The sequence below is a fragment of the Phodopus roborovskii genome, unplaced genomic scaffold, assembly GCF_943737965.1.
Source record: "Phodopus roborovskii unplaced genomic scaffold, PHOROB, whole genome shotgun sequence".
Lineage (NCBI taxonomy): Eukaryota > Metazoa > Chordata > Mammalia > Rodentia > Cricetidae > Phodopus > Phodopus roborovskii.
The window spans coordinates 25,999,361-26,010,240 of NW_026125281.1; the positions used below are offsets into that span (position 1 = coordinate 25,999,361).

Below are 10,880 nucleotides of genomic sequence, written 5' to 3' on the forward strand. Positions count from 1 at the left end.
GAAAGAGAAATCAAGGGACAAAAATACCCACACGATAAAGACAAATGCAGAAGTCAATATCTAGACCTGTAATCAATCCAAATCCAGATGCTTAAAACAGAAAAGTCGATATGGCATCACCAAAGCTCAGCTATCCTGCAAAGGCAAGGTCTGAACCCAGCTAAAGCACAAAAGACTTTAAAAATAAACTTATGGAGATGACAGAGGTCCTTCAAAGGATATGAAAAATAATAATCCCTTAAAGAAATTAAGGAAAGCTGGCAAGGTGGGAGACGGGGCAGTGCGGGGCGGTGACTGGGTCCAGAGTCCCTGAAGGCCTGGCTGCAGGGGGCAAGAGAGGGGGAATGAAGCCTCTGCCTTCCCTGGCAGAAGTATTTAAAAATGGCCACAGGCCCAGGCTTCGGCCAGCCGCTGGTGGATCAGTGTGGAGCCTGCTGCTTGCAAGTAAGGCTCTGTATGAGTGAACAGGACCTAAGCAGCAGCCGTGCTCCAGCCTCGAAATTCAGTCATGGTTGAAATTAAGAAGATCTGTTGCATTGGTGCAGACTACGTTGGTGGGCCCACATGCAGAGTCATTGCTCATATGTGCCCTGAAATCAGGGTGACACTTGTTGATGTCAATGAATCAAGAATCAATGCATGGAATTCACCAATTCTTCCTATCTATGAGCCTGGATTAAAAAAGGTGGTAGAATCCTGTCCAGGGAAAAATCTTTTTCTTTTTTTTTTTTCTACCAATATTGATGATGCCATCAGAGAAGCTGACCAAGTATTTATTGCTGTGAACACACCAACAAAAACATATGGGATGGGGAAAGGCCGGGCAGTAGATCTGAACCATATTGAAGCTTGTGCTAGATGCATTGTGCAAAACTCAAATGGGTACAAAATCGTGACCGAGAAAAGCCCAGTCCCTGTGCGGGCAGCATAGAGTATCCACCGTATATTCGATGTCAACACAAAGCCCAACTTGAATTTGCAGGTACTGTCCAACCCTGAGTTCTTGGCAGAGGGGACAGCTATCAAGGACCCAGACAGAATCCTGATTGGAGGGGATGAAACCCCAGAGGGCCAGAAAGCTGTGAGGGCGCTCTGTGCTGGGTATGAGCACTGGGTTCCCAAGGAAACGATCCTTACCACCAACACTTGGTCCTCAGAACTTTCCAAACTGGCAACAAATGCTTTTCTTGCCCAGAGTATCAGCAGCATTAACTCCATCAGTGCTCTGTGTGAAGCCATAGGTGCTGATGTAGAAGAAGTGGCAATGGCTATTGGGATGGACCAAAGAAATGGAAACAAGTTCCTAAAAGGCAGCTTTGGTTTTGGTGAGAGCTGCTTCCAAAAAGATATTCTAAATTTGTGTATCTCTGTGAGGCTCTGAATCTGCAGGACGTAGCTCGTTAGTGGCAGCAGGTCATAGACACGAATGACTACCAGAGAACGAGGTTTGCTTCGAGGATCATAGCCAGTCTGTTTAATACAATGACTGATAAGAAGATAGCACAAAGGTACACACCTCCATATATATGATCCCCAAGTGCCCATGGAACAGATTAATCATGGATCTTTCTCATCCAGGGGCTTTCAGCAGATGACCATTTCCAAGGATCCAAATGAAGCATGTGATGGTGCCCATGCCCTTGTTATCTGCACTGAATGGGATTGGGTTATAAATGGATTCACAAAATAATGCTGAAACCAGCCTTTGTCTTCGATGGACTCATCCTGAATGGGCTCTGCAGTGAACTGTAGACCATTGCCTTCCAGATTGAAACAATTGGCAAAAAGTTGTCTTCCAAGAGAATCCTGTTAAGAGTGTGTTTTTTTCTGCTGCCCTGGTCCCACTCTGCATCAGCCGCAAATAACACACACAAACACTGTATTAGATATAAATTTGTTGGCCTGTAACTAGCATTTCTTATCAGCTAGCTCTGTCTTAAATATTAATCCATTTCTATTAATCTAAATATTTCCACGTGGGTCGTATCTTACCCGAGAGACCCCGGCATTCTTCTCTCTCTTTCCTCCATCTTGAATCTCCTCCCTACTCCTTCCTCTCTCCTCCTAGTCTCCTAGTCCCGCCTATTTTGCTTTCCTACTGGCCAACAGTGCTTTATTTGTTAACCAATAAGAGAAACATATTTATAGAATGACATCTCCCATCATCTCCTCTTTTCTGTCTAAAATAAAAAGGAGGGTTTTAACCTTAACATAGTACAATATATAACAAAACAGTTATCGAATAAGAAGCATAGTTAGCAATATTTAGTCCAATATCATTTAACAAAATTTAAAGAAAATATTTCATCATCTATCCTATCTTTGTGAGTCTAAAGTCTTATATTTATCTTTAATTCTTACTTAGGAAAACTATAACCTTAACTATCTGTCTTCAACTCCATCAAAGACCACAGAAGGATAATAGACAACTCACTGCCTGGTCAGTCACCCGAAGTTTTTCTATAATGTTCCATCTTCAGCCTATAGGCCATATTGTGTCTGGCAGACTCCTCAGCAGAGCAGGAAACTAAATGGTCCACCTGTACTGGCAGTTTGTCAGTTATTTTTCTCTGTGTTCTGCAGAATGTCTTGCAGACCCTTCTTCCATGAAACAGGAACTCTGTAGCAATGTCCACCTTGTATCAGCAGTCACTTTCCTGTGGGTCCTGCATGTCCAGTTTATACAACATAAAGTCAAACAGTCCAGACAAGAGCAGTATCTTGTCCAAATGGCTAGTCTTGCCATACTGAAAGCAAACACCATAACGTGTTTCTTCAATGTCCTTCTTCCTTTCTGATGGAGGTGGTATTGCCAGGAGCAGTTATGTCTCATGTTAAGAAAATCCCTAAACCATTTTAAATGCCATATTCTGTATTTGAAAGGTTTGAAGAATGCCTATCCATCTCAAATACATCTTGAAAACCTAACTACCTTAACTCTAAGTTTTACTATCATAGGTAATTATAATCTGTACTAAATTATACATTATATTTTTAAATGAGCTATATAAACACAATACCTAAACAAGAGGAGAAAGATACATATCACAAAATTGACCTTAAGTTTGTATCAATAAATGAAAATCCATTCCAAAGTATTCATATCTATACCATAATCCCCTTTTTTATCTTTAAAAAGAGATTGGCTGTGATCATTAACCATTTATAACCAAGCCTATTTAAATGAAAACAAACATTTATAAACAATATTTGGGAAATTTGGCGTCATTCTTTTTAAACTGCTTCCTGCTGGTAGGGAACATTGTCATGGGGATCTTAAAAAGACACAGAAATTCTAGCTGTGGTCTGTAAGGCTGCCTTGTCCCAACTGTTTTGAATGTTGGATCACCTGGGATGCTGTTTCAAGGGGTCTGGCTTGATCTAACCATGTTAGTCTGGCAAAAATCCATAGCTTTCATTTTCTGTGGAAACAAAAACAGAAATTCTTTTCCCTAGTAATCTGTCCTTAGACTTAAATTTTGAAGTCAAAGCATTTTTTAAAATATATAAATTGAATTAATCCAGCAGCATTTCTTTTAACAGTTGTTGCTATTTCCTTAGTAGTCAAAAAATTTAAAGATAACAGAACAGCATATAGTATCCAGACTATTTTTGTGCTTTTCATCTTTATATGGCTTTTTTATTATTTTATTTATTATACTTCTTTTGTGACAGGGTTTCTCTGTGTAACTTTTATTTGTCCTGGAATTAACTCTGTATGCCAGGCATACTTTGAAATCACAGAGATATGCTTGCCTCTGTCTCCTGAGTGCTGGATATAAAGGCATGTGCCACCATACCCAGATACTCTCTCTTTTTTAAAAAAAAATGTTTTAACCACTTTATTATGTTTTTCCCCCTCTTCCAAGCCTATGTATATTTTAAATCACACTGTAAACCTTTAAATGGTTTTCTTAATCTGAATCAGTCTTTACTGTAAATCTTTATCTTTTTGTGGCCATGAGTCTTTTATCTGCTAAACAACATTGCTAAAAAGAAAGCCACAGCTGTACTAGCCATGGCCTATCCAAGATGGTTGCGGGTACATTTACCTCCAGAACTGAGAGCTGTGCTTACTGTCTTGGTCTATGCTGCCATCCAGCAGCATGTTGCCAGCTTAGAGATGTGAGCACTGCCATTGCCATCTCACATACACACCATTCAGTTGTTAGTAGAGTTCTTTAAAAGCCTTGAGGTATTTTTGCCGCTTGTGCTGAGTCAAGAAACCTCCCTTAAAGGAGGGTCAAGTCTCTGCTTGTCTCTAGCAAAACAGAGTCCAATCGAGAAAAATGCTGTTACGAAGAAGCCTTGTTTGTCTCTGTTCTTTTGTTTCTAAAACCCCTCTTTAAGCTTTTGTTAAGTTTTAAGTGAAAGTTTTTCACTGCACATTGGGTGCCATTATGCTAAGAGAATGTTTTTTGCTTCCAGCCTGGTCCCACACCGTGCCAGCCGCAAATAACATACACATACACTGTATTAGATATAATTTTGTTGGCCTGTTACTAGCATTTCTTATCAGCTAGCTCTGTCTTAAATATTAACCCATTTCTATTAATCTAAATATTTCCACGTGGTCTCTTCTTACCTGAGAGGCCCAAGCATTCTTCTCTCTCAGTCCTCCATCTTGAATCTCCTTCCTACTCCTCCCTCTGTCTTCCTAGTCTCCTACTCCTGTCTATCTTGCTTTCCTATTGGCCAACCAATAACCAATAAGAGAAACATATTTCAAAATGACATTTCCTATCTAAATTCCATACACTCCTAGTGAAATTCCAAAGTTTAATCTTCAGGATCCAGCTAACAAGAAACCCAAAGTCTAGACATTTCCATTTTACCTGGGACTGTTTTGGTACATTAGGGTAGCCAGTGTCTGTCTAATATTAAATGGTAAATGAACTACATGTTTTTAGGGAAACAAAAATAGATTTAATCATCAAATTTATACTAGCTATGTGGGTTTTAGCATATCTAGGAATTATGAGTCTAGAATAATTTTTACATATTTTATATTATTGTCCTCTCATGTTGATTTAAATGTCAATTTTTATAAAGTAAAAATGAAACTTCTTAGAATTATGAACTGTCCACAGACTATACTTTAAAAAGAATATAAGGAAAATGCAGTCTCGTTTTCCTGGGTGTTGATTTGTTTGCTTCTAAATGGGATTTTGAAGTCATGAAATCAGTGGGCTATTGTGTATATTCTTTGATTTCAATGACATATGTCATTAGTGGTTTTGATTTTTTTTGTTTGTTTTGTGTTTTTGTTGTTTTCCCCAAAAGATCACTCTGCATTTCCTCTCCGCTTAACATGAATAGTACTTTCTTTTTTGAAAGAATTTAACATGATGAAAAAAATCAATATTTTGGTCTGTGTTATTTCATAGCTTTCGACATTGATTTGTTACTTTTGCTGCCTGAGTCAAAAGGTGTTTGTTACCTTTATTTTGATTATTTCTATTACACTTGTAATTGTATCCTTTAAGCAAGAAAACCAATAAAATCTCATTGTAAACTCAAAAAAAAAAGTAATTAAGGTAAAGACAAACAAAAAACTAGGAAGCAATCAATATATCCCTAAAAGAAAACCAAGAAAAAAAAAGAAAAGAAAGAAAAATAAAAGAAATGAAGGAAACGGTTCAAGACCTCAAGACCTGAAAATGAAAATAGAAACAATAAAGAAAACACAAATAGAGAGAATCCTGAGAATGCTAGGAATGGAATATCTAGGCAAAGGAACAGGAACTACAGATGCAAGCATCACCAACAGAATGCAAGAGATTGAAGAAAGAACTGTGCAAGTATTGAAGAGGAAACAGATTCATCAGTCAAAGAAATTGTTAAATCTAAAATCTTCCTAACTCAAAACACCTACAAAATCTGGAACACTATGAAATAACCAAACATAAGAATAATAGAAATAGAAGGAGAAGAAGCCCAATTCAAAAACTCAGAATATATTTAACAAAATCACAGACAACTTTTAGAATGCAAAGGAGGACGTGCCTATAAAGGTACAAGAAACTTACCATACCCAAAATAGATGGGATCTGAAAGAAAATGTCCTCATCACACAAAAATCAAAACACTAAATAAACAGAAAGAAAGAATTTTAAAAGCATAATGGGAAAAGACCAAGTAAAATACAAAAGGGAGACATTTAGAACCACACCTAACTTCTCAAGGGAGACCCTAAGGTGTAGGGACTGAACTGATGTCTTGAAGACTCTAAGAGACCACTGAAACCTGGCCAGACTACTTTACCCAGAAAAACTTTCAATCGCAATAGATGAAGAAAACTTGATATTACATAACAAATTCAAATTTAAACAATATCTATCCACAAACTCAGCCCTTCAGGAGGTACTGAAGGTTGAAAACTTCAACCTCAGAAAGCTCATTACACCCACAAAACCACAGGCAATAGATAATCTCACACCAGCAGACCCAAACAAGAGAAACACAGAGACACACATACACATACACACTCACAAACACAGTACTACCACCAACAACAAAATAACAGAAACAGGAATTAAGAATCCATGGTCATTAGTATCCCTTAATCTCAAAGGACTCAATTTGCAAATAAAAAGACAAAGGCTAATTGAATGAATTTGAAAACAGCATCTATCCTTCTGCTGCATACAAGAAACATACCTTAATATCAAACAGACATTTCCTCAGAGTAAGGGATTAGAAAAGGATTTTCCAGTCAAATGTACCAAAGAAGCAAGCTGGTGTAGCTATCCTAATATCTAAAATAACTGACTTCCAACCAAAATTAATCAAAGAGATGGAGAAGGGTATTTCATATCCATCAAAGAAAAAATGCATAGAGATGATGTCTCAATTCTGAACATCTATTCCCCAAATGTGAAGGTACCTACATTTGTAAAGGAGCCATTATTAAAGATTAAATCATACATGGAACTCAATATAATAACACTGGGAGACTTTAATGCCCCACTCTCACCAATTGACAGGTCATCTATACAGAAATTAAACAGAGAAATAATAGAACTAACAGATTTTACTATTCAAATGGGCCTAACAGGTATCTACAGAATATTTCACCCTGAACACAAAAGTATACCTTCTTCTCAGCACCCCATGGAACCTTCTCCACAATTGGCCCTATTACTCTTGACACAAAGCAAGTCTCAACAGATACAAAAATGTTGAAATAACTTACTGAATGTTATCATACCACCATGAATTGAAATTGAATTTCAACAAAAGAAAACTTACAAACTCATGGAAACTGAACAGTTGTCTACTGAGCTACCACCAGGTCAAGGAAGAAATAATGAAGTTAATGATTTCCCAGAATTCAGTGGAAATGAATGCACAACAGATCCAAAATATGATGTTCAGTCAAAGTGATGCTATGAGGAAAGTTCATATGACAAGTGCCTTCATGACTAATTTGGAGATATCTCATATTAGCAACTTAACAGCATACCTGTAAGCTCTAGAACAAAAAGAAGCAGACACACCTAAGAGGAGTAGATGGCAGAAAACAATCAAAATGATGGCTGAAATCAATAAAACAGACACAAAGAGAGCAATACAAAGAATCAATGAAACAAAGAGAAAATTAACCAGATAAACCTCTATCCAAACTAGCTAAAAGGCAGAGAGAGAACATCCAAGTCAACAAAATCAGAAAAGAGGAACATAGCAACAGATGCCAAGGAAATCCAAGAAATCATTAGGTCGTACTTCAAAAACCTGAACTCCACAAAATTGGAATATCCAAAGAAGCAATTTTCTTTATATGGACCATTTACCAAAGTTAAATGAAGATCAGATGAATAAATAGGCCTATAACTCCTGAGGAAATAGAAGCAGTCATTTAAAGTTGCACAGCCAGAAAACAAAACAAAACAAAACAAAAAACAAAAAACCCAGGGACAGATTGTCAGATGGTTTTATCATAGAATTCTATCAGATTTCCAAGGAAGTGATAACAGCAATACTCTTAAAATTATTTCATAATATAGAACATTGCCAAATTCTTTCTATGAGGTCAGAGTCACCCTGATATCCATACCACACAGAGTCAACAAAGAAAGAGAATTACAAATGTATTTCACCATGAACATTGATGAAAACATACTTAATGAAATACTCCCAAACCAAATCCAAGAACACCTCAAAAAGATTATCCACAATGACCAAGTAGGCTTCATCCTAGAGATGCAAGGATTGTTCAACATACAGAAATCAGTCAGTGCAATCCACCACATAAACAAAATGAAACACACACACACACACACACACACACACACACACACGGTTAGATGCTGAAAATGCCTTTGACAAAATCCATCACCTTTTTATGATGAAAGTCTTGGAGACATCAAGGATACAATGGATATACATAAATTTAATAAAAGCAATATACAGCAAGGTGATTTTCAACATTGAAATAAATGGAAAAAACTCAAAGTAATTCCACTAAATCCAGGAACAAGACAAGGATGTCCATTCTCTCCATACCTATTCATTATAACACCTGAAGTTCTATCTAGAGCAATAAGACAAGACCACTAAATGAAATCAAGGGGACACAATTTGGAAAGGAATAAGTCAAAGTATCCTTATTCACAGGTGATATGATAGTTTATATAAGCCACCCCCAAAATTCTACTAGGAACTCCTACAGCTGATAAACACATTTATTTAAGTGTCTTGATACAAGATTAACTAAAGAAAAAATCCAGTATCCCTCCTATACACAAACTAAAAGTGGACTCATAAAGACAGCAGATAATAAGCATCCTTTATAACAATATCAAATAATGTAAAATATCTTGGTATAATTCTAATCAAGCAAATGAAAAATCTGTATGACAAAGAACTTCAAGTCATTGAAAGAAATTGAAGAATATATTAGAAGATGAAAAGATTTCCTGTGCTCATGGATTGGTAGGAGTAACATAATAAAAATGGCCATTTTACCAAATCAATCTACTGATTCCATGTAATCCCCATTAAAATCCCAACAAGAGTCTTTACAGACCTTGCCAGGGCAATATTCAACTTCATATGAAAAAAACAAAGAAACAAGCAAACAAAAGCAAAAAACAAAAAACAAAAACAAACCAGGATAGCTAAAACAATCCTGTAGAATAAAAGAACCTCTGGGTGTATCAACATCCCTGATTTCAAGCTCTGCTACAGAACTATAATAATAAAAGTCACATGATATTGGCATTAAATACAGACAGGTGGATCTATCAAATTGAAGCAAAGACCCAGACTTAGATTCACACATCTATGGACAACTGATTTTTGACAAAGAAGTCAAAATTATACAATGGAAAAATGAAAGCATCTTCAACAAATAGTGCTAGTCTAACTGGATGCCAGCATGAAGAAACATGAAAATATGTTCACATCTGTCACCCTGCACAAAACTCTAGTACAAGTGGATCAAAAATATCAACATAAATCCAGATACACTAAACCTGATAGAAGTGAAATGGAGGAATAATCTCAAACACATTGGCACAGGAGACAACTTCCTGAACAGAACACCAATAGCACAGACACCAAGATTGACATTTAATTAATGGGACTTTACAAAGTTGAAAATTTTGTATAAGGCAAAGGACATTTCAATAGAACCAAATGGATGCCTACAGAATGAGAAAGGGTCTTCATCAACTCCACATCATGCATAGCCTGAACTGGACATCTCCTGTGACCACGATGGTGCCTAGCCCAACTGTCATTAGAGAGGCTTCATCTAAAATATATAAAGAACTCAACAAATCAAATAACCCAATTAAAATGGGGTACACATCAAACAGAGATTCTCAACAGAAGAATTTCAAATGGCCAAGAAACACTTAAGAAGTTCAATACCCTTAGCCATCAGGGAAATGCAAATCAAAATGACTCTGAGATTCCATACTACATCTATTAGAATGGCTAAGATAAAAAACACAAGCAACAGCTCATCATGCTGGAAAGGATGTGAAGCAATATTCTTCCATTGCTGGTGGGAGTGCAAACGTCTACAGCCACTTTGGAAGTCAGTGTGATAATTTAGTTGAAAACTAGAACTGATCTATCACAAGACTCAGCTATACCACTCTTGGGCATGTACCCAAAGGATGCTCAATCATTCCACAAAGACACTTGCTCAACTATGTTCATAGCAGCTTTATTTGTAATAGCCAGAACAGTAGAGATGTCCCTCAAGTGAGGGATGGACTAAGAATGTGGTGCATTTATACAATAAAATATTTGAAGGCAAATAGACAGAACTAGAAAAAATATCTTCCTGGGTGTGGTAACTAGCCCCAGAAAGACAAACATGGTATGTAATCACTAAAAAAGTGGATATTAGATGACAAAAGATAACTGTGCAACTATTCACAGACCCAGAGAGACTAGGTAACAAGGAAGGTTAATGGGGGACACTCAGAGCTTTGAGGGAAAGAGGAAATAGAATAGTTTTCATGTGTGGACTGAGGGTGGGTGGGGATGGGAACATGAACCATCAGGTTGGGGAAGCAGGGAGGCGGAAGAGTACTGAAAGAGATTAGTGTAAAGGGCAGTAAGCATTTTGCAGTCAGGTAAAAAACCTGGCACAAGGAAATCTCCCAGGAATCTATAAGTGTTATTCTGGCTAGACTCCTAGCAATAGCAGATGCATAGCCTGAACTGGCCATCTCCTGTGACCATGATGGTGCCTAGCCCAACTGTCATTTGAGGCTTCATCTAGCAGCTGATGGAAACAGACACAGACCTGGAATCAAAGATTAGCTAGAATTTGGGGACTCCTGAAGAAGGGGAGAAAGGATTGTAGGAGCTAGAGAGATCAAAGACACCACAAGAAAACTCACAGAATCAACTAACCTGAC

At 37.3% G+C, this 10,880-nt stretch overlaps 1 pseudogene; it reads left to right on the forward strand.

Moving 5' to 3' along the window:
* The first annotated feature begins 498 nt into the window (after positions 1–498).
* LOC127233413 (UDP-glucose 6-dehydrogenase-like) lies at positions 499–4,832 on the forward strand (annotated as a pseudogene).
* The last annotated feature ends 6,048 nt before the right edge of the window (positions 4,833–10,880 follow it).